Source organism: Physeter macrocephalus, chromosome 16 (assembly GCF_002837175.3).
Source record: "Physeter macrocephalus isolate SW-GA chromosome 16, ASM283717v5, whole genome shotgun sequence".
Classification (NCBI taxonomy): Eukaryota; Metazoa; Chordata; class Mammalia; order Artiodactyla; family Physeteridae; genus Physeter; species Physeter macrocephalus.
In genome coordinates, this window is record NC_041229.1 from 9,169,423 (window position 1) to 9,181,372 (window position 11,950).

At 41.5% G+C, this 11,950-nt stretch overlaps 1 pseudogene; it reads left to right on the forward strand.

Moving 5' to 3' along the window:
* Positions 1–10,505: 10,505 nt before the first annotated feature.
* Positions 10,506–11,451, forward strand: LOC102996791 (olfactory receptor 8B3-like; annotated as a pseudogene).
* The last annotated feature ends 499 nt before the right edge of the window (positions 11,452–11,950 follow it).

Consider the following 11,950-nt stretch of genomic DNA (forward strand, 5'->3'; position numbering starts at 1 on the left):
TAAGAGGTGAAGAGTATCCCCAGAAAGATGGTGAAGGGGGATCTCAAGATGTTTAATCTTCAACAAAGTAAGAGGGCATCCTGTCGTCACTGGAGTAGATCATAAATTTATTGGAAAGACATCTTAAAGAAGATAACACTTTTAGAATACCAGCTAACATCATATAGCTACAGCTGTATATACTGAGAGGAGATCTGTACAAATGGGCACGAGGTTAGGGATAAATCACAGAGATCCATAGAATATTAAGCAAATGAAAGCACCTAAAAATATTCACTTCAAGGAAAACAAAAAAGGAAATGAAAGCAAAAATAGCATTTTATGTACTATCTATAAATAGTGTTTAATAATCTAACTGCCAATATTTATCTAACAATTTACATTTATAACCATATTGCAAGAAAGAGAGGCGTGTGTGTGTGTGTGTGTGTGTGTGGTGAGAGGGAGGTAAGATTCCACAGGAACTCACACTGGAAACTATTAGAGTAATCTAAACATGAGATGAGGAGAAGCTTATCAAATCAGTATAATTGAGAGGGAAGGCCAGACCAGGATTTCAAGGAGATAAGTTCTCTGGGACTTGGAGACTGGATGAAGAAGTTGAGTGAGAAGATGTTTACAATTTGTTTGTTGCCTAGGTGGTAGTGAAAAAAGCTTAGAAATTGATGACCAGAGGAGGAGCAGTGCTAAGAATCGCCAAGTAAATGTTGACTGCAGTTTGGGGCACTTTAACTTGAGGAACATAAACAGACATAAAACAGAACTGTCCAGGAGGCAGGTAGGGAACAGGTTCAGGCTGTACATTCAGGTGAATATGAATGAGGAGAAGAAGAACAAAAACTTATCAGACTCTATGTTCCAGGCAGTGTTCTAACATTTTACATGTAGTAAGTCATTTAAGCCAAAAGACAATTATTCTCATCTCACAGATTAGGATACCAAGGGTGAAAGAGGTCACATAAATTGTCTAAAATTTCACAATTAGAAAGTGAAGAATCCGTCTGGGTTTAAATTTCAGAAAGTCTGACTTGACGGCCCGTTCCCTTAAATGCTTTGCCTCAAGTCAAAACCTCAGACTAGCAGAATCATTGACCTGCTCTGCTCTCCTGACACTGAGAGAATAACATATCACAACTATACTACATGATGTGGGTGTTGCCAACTGCTCAGAATTGGGTGAGCATCCTTTGTCAGTGGTAGCACAGCTGCCAGTCCTTTTGGCCTGCCCCACCCTTGCAGAACTTCTGTCTACCAAGCTGTCTATAAGATGCCCTATAGATGCAGATACCTGCCACATCTGCCTGTTCTCCAACCCTGGTTTTAGAACTTCAAACCAATTGTCTGAATTCCCAATCTTCTTTATATTAACTCTTTTCTATTTAAAAGAGCTAGAGTCATTTTTTTCTAGTTTTATTGAGGTATAATTGACATACAGCATTGAATTAGAGTCACTTTCTATTGTTTGTGCACATAAACCCTGATACAGTATTTCTCCCCCACATGTATCAGCCAAAGTATGATCTAACTGGCAAAACACGTATCTGTCAAATGGGTTAAATTCTAAGTTAGAAATATAAATAAACTTTGCAGTACAAGATTTCAGGGTGTTTTAATTCTCAGTTAATCATTGAAATTTGTGTAATCTTTGTACCTCACTTCTCAAAAGGGAATATTCTAGCTTCTTCTTTGGCAAACAATGTCACTATTGGTTTTCCCAGTAAGTCCTGTTTCATGTAACATAAACTAATTTGCTACAACTTTGGATTTTTCCACCAAAAATTATTAGAAGTTACAAACATAGTTTATATTTCCTGAAAAATATGGGTAAGTCAAATCAAAAGGACCTTCTTCAGTGGAACTTATGGTTGAGTGAGGTCAGCAAATCTTCTCCACAAGAACATCTATAAACTTGGCCAAAACTGACAAACACAATGATTTCAACACTCTGGAAATCAACCAACGCACACAACAATCTGAGAAATGTTGACGCTTCAGAAAGTGTTGAAGTTTATGTAAGAACAATGGGAGTCTGTGATATTTTACACAGGACTCCTCCCAAGGCCAAATTCTGACTGGCTCTTCTAACTGTGTATAAACACTGTACTCTAGTTGCTGAATTTGTTTCTCACAGGGCTATGTGTTTCCAACTCTGAAACCCTACTCCATGTGTACTGGGGTTGACGGAATAATAATAAATTGTAGATAAAAGAAAGTTTGTTATACTCAAATGCCTTTTCCCGGCTGATTTGCTTATGAAGAATAATACTGATCTGGGGAGCGAGCGCCGCAGCAGCGGGAGCGGCCGGCTCCACCCGCGCGACTCCTCCCACAGCCGCCACTCGACGCGACGCGCGGGCCAAGGTTAGCTCCACCGCAGCCTCCCGGAGCCCAGGGGCGGCCCGGAGGCCCTGTGCCCTGTGCCCGAGCGCAGGCGCAGCCTCAGCCTCACTCTTACCTTCTCCGGAGAGTCTCTGAAGACCCGGCGGGCGCAGGAGGCGGCTAGCGGCCCCTGCGAGGTCCTGCGCCAGGGCTCCCTGGTCTCCGGCATCTGCTGGGCCCCGAAGTAAGCGGCCGCTAGAGAACGGGCAGCCTGAGAGCCCCGGGCGGCCGGCTGGGCCTGGGTGACCGCACGGAGGCTGCCACGGGAGACGAGTGGGGCCTGCGGGCACACGTGGCCTGGGCCACCGCCAAGGCCTCCTACGGCAGCAACCGCGAGATGGACGGCACGGAAGCCACCCTGGGGCAAATCAGCGGCTAGCACCAGAAGCACCGGGCAGCCCACGCCCCGGCCCACTGCAGCCCCCAGTTAGGCCGCCCACCAGCCACCCGTGGCCTGGCCCCTGACGGTCCCACAAAGACAGAGCTTCGTCCGTCTTCTGCTCTGCAGCATGGGGACCCCAGGCCTGCCGAGCTGCACACGCGCCTTGGAGGGGCCGGCGGCTGTGGCGCCGTGTGAGGAGCATGCGCATGAAGAGCTCGCCCGCTGCCGCCTCGGGTCTTCCGCAAAATGGAGGCGCAAGGCCCTAGGGGGCCGGGGGGCCAGGGCCTGGCCAAGAAGGACACCAGGGGCAGCAAGCTGAGTAGGTGCCTGTCCATTACCCTGGGTATGTTCTAAAACAAGAAGCGCGTCTCCTGGCCAGCCGCTCAGGCCGGGGTTCCCGCGTCACTGCCGCCCGTCAGACAGGGCACCTGGCCCTCGTGCCGAAGCAGCCTGGAAGCCGCTGAACACGGCAGAGCGCGGCTCCCCTTGGGGCCCACCGGTGGATGCCCTGCCTCTCGCCCATCGGCCTCTCCGGTCTTGGGGCTCTGGGCCCTCACTGCCCCAGGCCTTGCTCCCCCAACTCCCATCTCTTCTCACACCTCAGTGTCTGGGCTCTCAGCCTCCCCTTCTTACGCATCTGCCTCCACCGTCTCTTTGGGCTTCAGGCCCCCTTTGGGCCCTCATTCACTTCAGGGTCCCATCGCTTTGTGCCTCAGTCCCCCATTTGTAGGGGTCACCTTTTTGTACTTCAGTTCCCCATTCTCTTGAGGCCTCCTGTCTTGGGCCTTACGTATTCTTGGGGTTCCCCTCTGCTCACGACTTCCCGACTTTGCAGCTTCCTCACTCTGCTGCTGCTTTGCTGTCTCTGGCAGCCCCCATCCTCTCTGTCCTCCTCAGACCCTTTCTCTCCCACCTGCATCTCAGGCAGCTGGGGGCGCACTTCCTGTCCTGCTTGTATTCCGGTTTCTTCACTGCCTCCCTCCCTGCCTCCAGACACCTTTCTTGATGGCCCATCCTTTTGCTGTGAGGAAGCGAGCTGGTTGCAGGCAGTTTGGGAGGGAGGGGTGGAGCCAGCTTCAAAAAATGCCTTTCTTGGCAAGTGCGATAGGACAAGCCCTTGAAGCAGACCTGGCCCCCTCCTCCAGCAAGGCTGTGGCCAGCATCTGGTGAGGAGTGAGAGCACTAGGCTTTGCGCACGATAAAACCTGGTCTGGATGGATGATGCCCCAGCCTCATGAAGAGTCCCTGGCATGCCCCACAGACACGTGTTCACAGGCACCATCCCCAGCTATGCCCGGAAAGGGGCTGAATGTGGAGCGCTTGTTCTTGAACAGGTGAAGGCAGAGTATGGTGGCTGCTGAGCCCCAACCTACTGCTCTGGAGGGGTCCTGGCACCCCATGAGGTGGGAGCGGTCCTTGCTCTACAGGTGCCCAGCAGACCCCATCTCTACCCTGTTCTTGGAGGCTTTCCTCTTTGTTACCAACCTGCAAAATCTGTCCTCTTAACTTGCTTGTATTTTTTCACCTCCATAGAGTAACTTTGATTTGGAATGATACCTTTTGGTACCAAAAGCCAGTCCCCCCGCCAACGTGTAAGTGTTAGCACTGTGAAATTAGTGTTTCTGCTATTTCATTACAAATAGGTTTTTTTGTTGTTGTTGTTTTGTTTTTGTTTTAATTCTAAGAAATCCCAAGAGAGAAAGAGTTTAAGAAACAAGGCCACTGAGCAAAGGCAGCAGTTCTGACTCCCAGCATGGAGAAGGGAGGGTGGTGGGGCTTGGGGGACACTGTCACTTTCACTCCCTTTTAGCTCTCTGTCCACCAAAGCCACTGCCCAGGGAGTGGTGACATCAGGGACTTTTGTTCAGGTGGAAAAGGTCACTGGGGAGCTGGATGAACTTGAGCATTTCTTGGCCTTAACATGCTTGCTCCTTAGTTTGTCTTCATGTGGCCTGGTGTGTCACTGTTCTGAGCAGACCATTCCAGGCCTGTTGCTAAGGGAAAACCCTAAAAGGCATTCTGCCCATGGAGAGGCCAAAGACTGGGACCCCAGCCAAGACTCTAAGAGCCTCCTGTCTGTATATCCTCCCACACCATGCTGCATAAGATGTCTCCTAAAGTGAGATTCTGCACATTTTGTTAACAATAAAACACAATACACACACAAACACAGGCACATATGATGATGTTGTGAATTTTCACAAAGAATTAGTAGTGGGACATACCCTGTCTTTGATTATAAGACCAACTCAAATTCTGGCCCAACTGTGCAGGCCTGGGAGAAACCACAAACTTGAGCATGCAGCACCACCCTAGGGAAAGCAAAAAGGAGGCTATCGGTAACTGAACTAGTTTTGCAGGGTTGAAAGAAGGCATACAAGCATAAGAACTCTGCTATAAGTTGAAACAAGAAGTGTGGAGCACCATAGAAAAGATCTGAGAAAGCCTCAGAATTACTAGCAGGGCTGACAGAAGGTAATTCTCTCCTGAAGCCTGTCAGAAAGACCAGAGGAGGTGACTGCTTCTCCAGATTTGAAGACAGTAGCAAAGTCTTCAAGGAATTTGAAAAATCAGTGTAGCATGACATCACCAAATGAGCACAATAATTTTCCAGAATCAGAGCCAAAAAAAAATGGAGATCTGCAGTTTGCCTGATAAAGAATTCAAAATAACAGTTTTAAGGAAGCTCAGTGACCTACAAGAAAACAGAGAAAGACAATTCAATGAAATCATGACAAACAAAATGAGAAGCTTAATAGAATCATAAAAAAGAACCAAATAGAAATCCTGGAGCTGAATAATACAATGAATGAAATTTAAAAATGTGATAAGAACAGCAGAAGCAGATTAGATCAAGCAAAAGGACAATTCTATGAAGTAGAAGACAGGACATTTGAAATTATGCAGTCAGTAGAGAACAAAGAAAAAAAAAAAGAGTGAAGAAAGCCTATATGAACTGTGGGATACCATTAAGAGAAACACCGTAGACACTATTGGAGTCCCAGAAGGAGAAGGATGGAGAAAGGGGCGGAAAGCGTGTTTAAAGGAATAATGGCTAAGAACTTCCCAGATCTGGGGAGATACCTGGACATCCAACTTCATAAAGTTAATAGGTCACCCCAATATTTCAACTCAAAATGATCTTCTCCAAGACACATTATAATTAAGCTGTCTAAAATCAAAAATTTAAGATCATCCAGAGGAAAAATAATATTCTAATACAAGGGAACCCCCATTAAACTATCAGTAGATTTCTCAGGAGAAAGCTTGCAGCCCAGGAGAGAGTGAGATAATATACTCAAACTGTTGAAAGAAAAAACTGCCCTGCCAATCAAGAATACTTTACCCAGCAAAGCTGTCTTTTTCTTTTCAGTGCCCAAATATTTTTAATGAAAATGATATAGTACATCCAGAAATAAATCTAATATACACAAGCATCTAATCTGGTTTTAAATGAAGCTGGGTAGACAATGAAGGTGAGATAAAGACTTTCCCAAACAAACAAAAGCTGAGAGAATTAATCAGCATTAGACCTGCTCTAAGAGATGCTGAACGGAGTTCTTCAAGCTCAAACAAAAGAACACTAATTAGTAACATGAAATGTAAAAAAGTATACAGTACACTGGTAAGTATATAGTCACATTCAGAATATAATACTATAAGACAGTAGTGTGTTAACGAGTCAACTCTAGTAAAGGTTGACAAAACTAAAGAACAAAACTATTAAAAATAACTATAACTACAATAACTTGCTGATGGATGCACAATATTAAAAGAGGTAAATTGTGACATCAGAAACATACAATGTGGGAAGGGAGTAAAAGGGCAGTGTTTTTTTGTGTTATCAAAGTTAAGTTGTTATCACCTTAAAATAGAGTTATATCTATAAGATATTTTTTGTAAGTCTCATGGTAATCACAAAGCAAAAGCCTACATTAATATAAAAAGATAAAGAGAAGGGAAATAGAAACATATCATTATAGAAAATCATTAAATCACAAAAGAAGACAGCAAGAGAGGAAGAAAAGAACAAGGGAATTACAAAACAGCTAGAGCACAATTAGGATGGAATTAGTAAGTCCTTACCCATCAATCATTATTTTAAGTGTAAATGATATAAATTCTCCAGTCAAAAAGAAAAGAGTGGCTGAATGGATTAAAACAAAACAAAACAAAAAACAAGACCCAATTATATGCTGTCCATAAGAGACTTACTTCAGCTTTAAGGACACACACAGACTGAAAGTGAGGAGATAAAAAAAGGTGTTCTATGCAAGTGGAAACCAAAAAACAACAGTGGTAAATATAATTATATCAGACAAGATAAACTTTAACAGCTGTAACAAGAGACAAAGATGGCAGTGATATCACAATAATACAAAAGATCATAAGAGACTACTATGACCAATTATCCACAAATAAATTGAATACTGTAGAACACATGGATAAATTCTTAGAAACAAACAATTTACCAAGACTGAATTATGTAGAAACAGAAAAATCAAAACAGATCAATAATGGGTAAGGAGATTGAATCAATAATCAAAAACCTCCCAACAAAGAAAAGCCCAGGACCAAAAACTAGATGGTTTCACTGGTGAATTCTACTAAACATTTAAACAAGAATAAATTCCAAAACTTCTTAAACTCTTCCAAAAATGGAAGAAAGAACAGCTTTCAAACTCATTTTACAACCAGAATTACCTTCACACCAATGTCAGGTAAAGACACTATAAGAAAAGAAAACTACAGGCCAATGTCTTTGATGAATATAGATGCAAAAATTCTCAACAGAATTCTAGCATACCAATTCAACAGCACATTAAAAGATCATACACCATGATCAAGCGAGATTTAACCATGGGATGCAAGGATGGTTCAACATACACTAATCAATAAATGTGCTATACCAGATTAATAGAATGAAAGATAAAAATCATATAATTATTTCACTAGATGCAGAGAAAGCATTTGACAAATTTCAACATCCTTTCATGATAAAAAAAAAAGGGGGTGGATTGCAAAGGGAGATGAGTATACTTTTGGGGGTGTGGGAAATGCTCTAGATCTTGACCATGGTGGTCTTTATATGACTGTATTATTTTTGAAAGTCACTGAACTGTACTCTTAAAATGAGAGCATGTTATTGTATCCAGATTATGCCACAATAAAACTGATTAAAAAGAGAATATTATAAGAAGAGCCAGTCTGAACTGTGATCTATAGCCCCTGCCCCTTAAACATTTTCCATAAATAAAACAGATTTAGTTTTACATTAAACAAGAACCTGGTAGTTTTAAAATTACTACAGAAGTTTGAATGAATGTGGGTTGTATAAAATGGAATATAACTCAGCAATAAAAGGAGCAGACTGTTGATACAAGCAACAACTGGGATGGACTTAAGGGCATCATGCTTAGTGAAAAAAGCCAATTTCAGAAGTTATATTTTGTATAGTTTCATCCGTTGTCTTCCTAATGACCCAACTATAGAGATGAAGAACAGGTTAGTGGTTGCTGCAAGATAGAAGAAGGTGGGAGGGGATAGGTGTCACTATAAAGAGGTAGTGTAAGGGAGTTCCTTTATGTTAGTGGAAGAGTTCTGTATCATGATGGTGGTAGTTACATGAATCTACGCAAGTGATCACATTACATAGATCTACACACACACACACCAGAAACACATACTGCATATAAAATTGCTCAAAGCTGAATAATGTCTGTAGTTTTGCTATTATACTACAGTTGTCAAAGATGTCACCATGGTAGGAAGGTGGGTAGATTTCAGGGGACTCTATCCATTATTTTTGAAATTTCCTGGGAATATATAATAGTTTAAAATTTTTTTAACTTAGTTTTTTTCTCATAAGCATGATCATAAGCTAATACATACATAGGAATTTTAAAGTCATATTTCCTTGTAATAGAAGCTTATTTACAGTGATTTTTCTTATAGATTTGATTTTAATCTATTAAAAGCATATTGAATCAGAACAACTCAAGGTAATTAAATTTCCATGGAATCATTTTTATAGTAAATAGTGTTTTATTAAACAATAATCTCTGAAATCAATTAAAAAGATCCTTTGGTTTATGTCTATAAAATTTGCATAAACACTGATTATTTAAAGAGACTCATACTTTTCTGAAATGGTCATATATCTTTATGAACTTAAATTCTTGAAACTAATGTTACCTAGAATTATAATTAGTGAATTTTCAATGACATTAATTATTTGCATCTTTATAAGAGACAGCAGAGATCCTTTCTCCTATGCTCTGGGGAATGTATAATCCCTGATGGGAAATTAACATTTACTGTAACAATTAGGGTGTAAACACAGACACATTTCTCCCCTGCAGAGCGTATCATGATGGGAAAGTCCTGGGGGACCCCTATACCTGAATTTCTAATCAGGTCCAAAAGAATTATAAGCCTTAAGCAAATGCTGTGTGCTCTATGACGTTGTGGCTCAGATGTGAAGCCTGTGGTTTCCCTTCATGATCTCTTAGTAAATTTATAACCACAAGTTTGATCTAAATCATAGACTGACTCTTGGAACATTCATACTGTGAGATCTATGCTATGACTCTTTTCCAGGGAAGGAGGAAGATTCTGTGACTACATCTGCTCAGCTTTGATATCTCCAAGGCCAGTTCTTCTTTCAGGACAGCGGAGGTAAAACACGCATAAAGGGCCAGCACTGAGTTCCCTCGATGGAGAGTGAGTTAACCAAGTTTCTATATTTGCTCACTCCCTCTGTTGCTGAAAAATAAGAAGTATTTATATTGAATAACAAGAAACTCCAAAGTCTGGAGCTCTGACTCTACTGCCTGTATTGTTCGCAGCATACACTCTGTGTTGACTCCACCTTCATTCTGGGAGCAGGAGAACTGTAGCAGTTCCAAGTGACAAATCCAGACAGCAACATCAGAAGAGATTTGTGTTTTTTTCTAAAATTTTTTTATTGAAATGTATAAACAGAGGAAAGTTGATATATCATAATAAGTATACAGCTTGACATGTTTTCACAAACTTAATAACAATCAGCACTCAAATTAATATTTCTCATTCATGCTATCCTACAAAACCTAGGAAAGCACATCCACCTTCCTTTAGTCATTCGCTGTCCAGCTAGGATAGAACAGAGGAGGAGAATGTGTGGAAACACTGGAATGTATGGTTAAGTATAAAACTTAGGTTACCAAGGTTCACCTCAATACCTGTTATCAATTATTAACTTCCTGGATTCTTATAGTAAAGTATCTGAAAACCTTAGAGACTATGAGAGACTTCCTGGTAGCAGAATATCTGTATGGTCTCTTCCCTGTAGGGATCCTATCTTTCTTGATGGTCAAAACAGGGGACCTGAGGTACCCAGTTGGGTAATGGAAACATGAGTAGGAACTAGGAAGTGATGAATCAGATGAATGGGGGGAGAAATGGGGATACATTCCCACCACTGAAGCCCATCAGCAAGTAGGCTTGTTCCTCAGCTACCCCATCCCTCTATCTTCTAGTAAGATAGAGCAGTTGTTTGTCACATACAGTTCATGCAATGAAAGACAGTGATTTAAATGTTGAGGGGTGTGTACCTTCAGACCTTATGAAGCAAAGGAGGACTTATGTGATTTCTGCCAGTCTGAGTCTCTTTCTCATAAAGCTCATATAAAAGAGAGTTTGTAAGAACAGAGCTGGGTTCCCTATTGATGGAGTTTTCTTCCATTCTCACAGATTTCCAAAGTTGAGAATGCTGGCTAGAAATGACTCCTTAGTGACTGAATTTATTCTTGCTGGATTAACAGACCGCCCAGAGCTCCAGCAGCCCCTCTCTTACCTGTTTCTAATGATCTACATTGTCACCATGGTGGGCAACCTGGACTTGATCATTCTTATTGGTCTAAATTCTCACCTCCACACCCCCGTGTACTATTTAGTCTTCAAACATCCTTCATTGATCTCTGTTGCTCCTCTGTTTTCACCCCCCAGATGCTGATGAACTTTGTATTCAGGAAGAATATCATCTCCTATGTTTGGTGCATGACTCAGCTGTTTTTCTTTCTCTTTTTTGTCATCTCTGAATGCTATATGTTGACTTCAATGGCCTGTGATCGCTATGTGGCCATCTGTACTCCATTGCTATATAAGGTCACCATATCCCATAAGGTCTGTTTGGTGCTCTTTGGCTGCGTATGTGATGGGGTTTACTGGAGCCTCTGCCCACACAGGGTGCATGCTTAGACTAACCTTCTGCAATGTTAATATCAACCATTACTCGTGTGACATCCTCCCACTCCTCCAAGTCTCTTGCACCAGCACTTATGTCAGTGAGGTGGTAGTTCTCATTGTTGTGCGTATTAATATCACAGTACCCAGTTTCACCATCCTAGTTTCTTACATCTTCATCCTTACTAGCATTCTTCATATCAAATCCGCTCAGGGAAGATCAAAAGCCTTCAGCACCTGCAGCTCCCACATCATTGCTCTTTCTCTTTTTTTTTTTGGTTCAGCAGCATTCATGTACCTTAAATAGTCTTCTCCTGGATCTATGGAGCAGGGAAAAGTTTCTTCTGTTTTTTATACTAATGTGGGACCCATGCTCAGTCCTCTGATTTAGTTTGAGGAACAAAGATGTCAGAGTTGCACTGAGGAAATCCCTGTTTAAAATCCAGAGGAGAAACATGTTCTAATTACAAACAACAATAATGTAAAGACATTCAATTTTTATTGTCTTTCAAGATGATATTTGTTCATAACTGTGTTTCTTCTACAGATTGTTATATGTGGTATAATAGACTTGTCTCATCACTTTCCTTATAGCTTGTCTCACTTTTCCTACTTATCTCTTGCACCTTGTACCGGTTTCCTAAATAACTAGTAGCATCTTTATAAAAGGAAAATATGAACTGATTTTTTTCATACTATCTTTGTCTCCTGGGCTATTCCTAATCTGGACAAATATGGTGAGTTTCATAAATACATAAAGTTAAAATTAGAGCTTGCTGTTCTAGACACAGAAGTGCCCAAACACTACAGAATAATTGTCTTTTAAAACAATACTGTTCCTGGTATAGGATGAAGGATTCAAAGAAATGTCTTCATTGCAAATTGCATATATAGCTTAAAGTAGGATCAGATCCTTCTGATGTTATCATTTTGTTCCATTTTTCATACCACTTTTCCTTTTAT